Raw genomic sequence first — 4,673 nt, 5'->3', positions numbered from 1 at the left:
AAGGTTTTCTACCTAGGTGTGTTCTGTGCTCACCAAAGACCTGAGCAAAGAAACCAAGAGAAGTGTGCCCAGATCCCAAAGCTTTGCTCCTTTGCAATCTCCCACAGATCTGGCTCACAGGTGTCTTCAATCACAATTCCATAGGTAAGAAGAGGTCATGGATTTCACTGGGAAATGATGCACTGCTTTGGCAATCACCTGTATGTATATTTACCCAGGACAGCACTCCAGCTGTGTTGTTTGCCCCTTGTTTGCAGAAGGATGAGTGCACTGGGAGGCCAATAACAAGTGACAAGGGCTCCTCCAATCTGCACTGCAGCTTGGGCGCCATTCAGCCCAGAGCTAGGGGATCATTTGTTCCCATGGACCAGTGCTTGCCAGTGGAATGAATTCCTGCACAGCTGGAAGAAGCAATTCTGGATTCAGCTCCAGCTCTTGGTGGGCTGCATGATCATTGACAATGATGCCCTTCCAGAAATTATTCTGCAGTTTCCTTTCATAGTCATTTGAAGCTTTGAAACTTCACATTTCAATTTGCTTTGCCTTAGGGAAAAACACTTCTGGGCCCAGTGCAAACTGTAACCTTTTGGCAGCCAAGTCCTCATGGTTGCCAGCTTCTGTTGTTACAGAATGTCACCTGGCTGAATGAGTTTGCTTAGCTTTGGGTCTAGTCCTGGCCTAGTAAAACAGTTGGTAGCTCTATACCTTCCTTTCTCTTCCTCCCTCTTTTTCCTTATTTTTCCCTTTTCCCCCAGTTCCTCCTCAATGCATTTTGCTGTGGCTATTCAATAAAGGTACATTTGTTTTGGTTATAGCAGCAACTCCCTGCACCGTGTCGGTGGTTTTTGCATTCTGAGATCAACCCACAAACTACCACAAAACCCGTTCGTAAGGATGGATCATGACATTTGTATACATACTACAAAAACCTTCTATCAAACCTTAAAAATTCTCTACAAATTCATTTCCAACATTACTGGGCCTGGCACCGCCCAGATCTGGTGTTTGCTGCCACCACCAGTGCCCAGATCTGGAAATTCCCTTGTTCTGGCAGAGCCAAGTCCAGCAATTTTCTGGTAAAGAAAGCCAAAATCCGGCAATTTCTGCTGCCGGCACCGGCAATGCCAAGATCTGGTGTTTGCTGCCACTGCCCGTACCCCAGTCTGGACATTTCTTATTCCAACACAGCCCAAGTGCAGCAATTTTTTGGAAAAAGAAGACAAAAGGCAGCAATTTCCTGGTGCCAAGACTGTCACCACCCAGACCTGGTGTTTGATGGCACCGCCCATGCCCAGATCTGGACATTTCCCTGTGCCGCCACAGCCCAAGTGCAGCAATTTGCTGGCAAAGAAAGCAAAACCAGGCAAATACCTGGTGCCTACACTATTCCAATCTTGTGTTTGCTGACACCGTCAGTGCCCAGATCTGGAATTTTTCAGATGCCTGCACAGCATAATTCCAGCAATTTCCTGGCACAGAAAGTTAATATTTGGCAATTTCTCAGTGCCAGCAACACCCAAATGCAGCAATTTTCTGGCAAAGAAAGCCAGAACCCAGCAGCTTCCCAGTGCTGCCACCAGCACCACCCAGATCTGGTGTTTGCTGCGCAAGTGCCCAGATCTGGAAATTTCCCAGTGCTGGGAAATTGCCCAAGTGCAGCAATTTGCTGGCACAGAAAGCCAAAACCCGGCAACTTTCTGCTACTGGGTCTGGCATTGACCACATCTTGTGTTTGCTGTCCCAGTACCCAGATTTGGAAAATACCTGGTGCCAGCACAGCCCAAGTGCAGTGATTTGCTGGCACAGAAAGCCATAATTTTGAAATTTGAAGGTTCTGGCTCCAGCACCATCCAGCTCTGGTGTTTGCTGGGACCGCCAGTGCCCAGATTTGGAAATTTCCCGATGCCTTCACAGCCCAGGTCTAGCAATTTGGTTTTAGCTAGCTTAGGCAGAGAAGTTCCTTTGGACTGTGACTTTCCTTTCTCTTGGAATTGTTTAAACCTGCTCTGGACTCAAAACCCAGAAAAACACCGGCAGCAGCTCACACCTGTGGCCCACCGAGCTCTGAGACACTGCATTCCAGCACCAGAGGGACTCAGGAGAGACCGAGTGAGCCAACTAAAACCCACAAAAAGGACTTTCTGAATTTGCCATCTCTTCAGCACTGTCAGAGGTTTTATTTAATATTATTCATTTTTCATGCTTGTGAATACTTTACTTGTGAAATAAACTGGGTTTTTTTCACTTTTCTCAAGGGAAGTCTTTTCCTGAACTAGTAGGGGGAGAGGCCGCTTGAACTTGCTTTCTAGACGGACCCCTTTTGGAGATTTCCTCCCAAAATTTGCCCTAAACCAGCACAAACAGTCACAATGAAAATTTCACCAGTGCCATAATTTCCTGATGGAAAGTCCTGTGACCGAAGCTCGACCTTGCTCTCCGTGAAAGATTCTTGGGAAGAGCAGACAGGAGAAGATTCCTGGAAAACTGAAACAGCTTTCCAGAAGGGAAATGAAAATGAAACAAACAATCCAAGATGTTTTCCTCTATTAATTTCTATCCTCCCCTTTTCCATGTTGCACTACTTCTCCATCCCAGTAATTCCAGATGCACTGCACCTCTAAGATCTGTGACTTAGTGATTTTTAGACGCTCTAAAATACCATGAGCCACACACAGTTTTCCTTCCCCTGCTTTATTGGAAAGCAACACTGGAGGTGTAAGTGCAGTGCTGGGGTCAGGTAGGAATCCTACCCCAAGGGAAGGGGCCCCGACAGTGTTTGCCCCTCAGCAAGGACAATGCACAGCAGGAAGCGAGGGGATCGCTGTGCCAGTGTGCAGGAGTCAGGGCTCTGCATCCGGGCTCAGCGCTGCAAAGTTCCCGTGTTTGGGCAGACGGAGGGGCTGCCCCCGGGGCGCGCGGGGCTCGAACGTGGGGCTCGTGGGGCGAGCGGGGAACGGACACGGGGACGAACGGCCCCGGTGCCTCAGTTGCAGCGGCGGCAGCGGCAGCGGCAGCGGCGGCAGCAGCGGCGGCAGCAGCAGCGGAAGAAGCAGCAAAAACAGATTCGTTTTCTCTCTTTCTTTCTCTTATTCTCTTTCTTTCTTTCTCTCTCTCTCCCTTTCCCTCTGTCGGGCACCCTTCCCTCGGGGTCCCTTGCCCGACGTCCCTCCCCTCTCCCCGCCTCCCTCTCCCCTGCAGGGCCGGGCCATGCCCCCGGCCCGCCCCCGGCCCCGGGCGGGGCTGCCCCGTGCCCGGCCCCGGCCGTCCCGCCGCGGTCTCGCCTCCGCCCGGCTCTGGCCGTGCTGGCGGTGGCGCTGCCGGGCGAGCATCGGTGCCGGGGGCCGGGGCGGCACCGCCACCCTTCGGCTCCGCCTGGCCCGAGCCCGGCCCCGGCCCCGAGGCAGGCTCCAGTCCCGGCCCCGGTCCCGGCCCCGGCTCCTCCCGGGGCCCGCGGAGGACACACGCGGCGGGGCCGCTCCCGCCGCCTCCGCTGCGGCTTTCCCGGCCCGAGCTCCCCCCCTCGGCAGCGCGGCCGCCGGCCCCGAGCCTCCCATGCCGCGTTCCGAAGATGGAACGCCTGGGCATGGCCGGCCCGGGGCGGGTGAGGGGCGCTCGGGGGCCGTTGCTGGCCCCGGGCCGAGCGCTGACCGCCACGTCCCGCCCGCAGGGACGGCGCAGGAGGCCCTGCAGGAGCGGCACCGGCTGGGCTCGCTGCTGGGGCGCGCTCCAGGCACAGCCATGGAGCAGAGACCCCCGAGAGTGCCCAAGCTGGCCTGGGTGGAGGAGGAGGAGGAAGAAGGCCCTGGAGCTGCCCCAGTAGAGGAGACTGAAGAGGTGGTGCCGTTCCAACCACCGCAGGAGGGTGAGGGGCAGAGCTGGGCTGCAGGGCTGGAGCCTGCAGCCAACTTGGCCCCATCCCATCCCATCCCATCCCATCCCATCCCATCCCATCCCATCCCATCCCATCCCATCCCATCCCATCCCATCCCATCCCATCCCATCCCATCCCCTGGGGAAATGCCCACGGACAGGACGGAAGAGGGGCCTGGTAGACACCCCGCAGTGGCTGTGCTCCATCCCCTGGAGCATCCCGGGGCTCTCTCTGCCTGGGCAGCGCAGGGCTGGGCCGTGCTCTCCGGCCTCTCCCGCAGCCCCTCAGCTCTGGCTGCGCTTGCTCTTTGCCAGATGCAGCCCTGGAGCGCACACAAGAGCAGGAGTCCAGCCGTGGCCGTTTCCGCTGTACAGGGCAGGTACCTGCAGCCCCCCCGACCTGGGCCTGCTGTCCCTGCTCAGCCCAGCACTGTGTGTGCAGCACTCCATGCAACATCCCCGGTTTCTTGCCCTTCTGCTACAGATGGCTGGCAAATTCATGAAGAGGATTCAAGAGGAAGAGACCAGCGTCATGGGCACTGTGGTCAGAGCATACCCTCCCATCTTCAAAACCAAGAGCAGTGCTGCCCTGCTGGATATGCTTGTGGAGGAGGGTCCTTCCAGTCCAAAGCAAGTAAGCAGCCTGTGGCCTGGCATCCATCCTCCCAAAAATTGCTTGGCCTCCTAAACCACGCTTGCTGCTCACTGTAAGCCTTGAGGCCATGGCAGTGTGGTGGCAAGGGAAGCACTTTTCTGGGGCAGCTGGGCACATGACTCCCTCTGGCAGCTTTCCAAGTCTCCTC

General features: G+C 55.7%; 1 long non-coding RNA gene across 1 annotated transcript; it reads left to right on the top strand.

The window, feature by feature from the left end:
• The first annotated feature begins 3,801 nt into the window (after positions 1-3,801).
• LOC134434387 (uncharacterized) lies at positions 3,802-4,443 on the top strand. Its single transcript, XR_010031854.1, has 3 exons — positions 3,802-3,862; positions 4,186-4,250; positions 4,355-4,443. It is a non-coding gene; the product is annotated as an uncharacterized LOC134434387 (long non-coding RNA).
• Positions 4,444-4,673: the final 230 nt, after the last annotated feature.

This window comes from Melospiza melodia, unplaced genomic scaffold (assembly GCF_035770615.1).
Source record: "Melospiza melodia melodia isolate bMelMel2 unplaced genomic scaffold, bMelMel2.pri scaffold_35, whole genome shotgun sequence".
Lineage (NCBI taxonomy): Eukaryota > Metazoa > Chordata > Aves > Passeriformes > Passerellidae > Melospiza > Melospiza melodia.
Note: the sequence above shows the minus strand (reverse complement) of the source record. Positions and strands in the feature narration are given on the sequence as shown.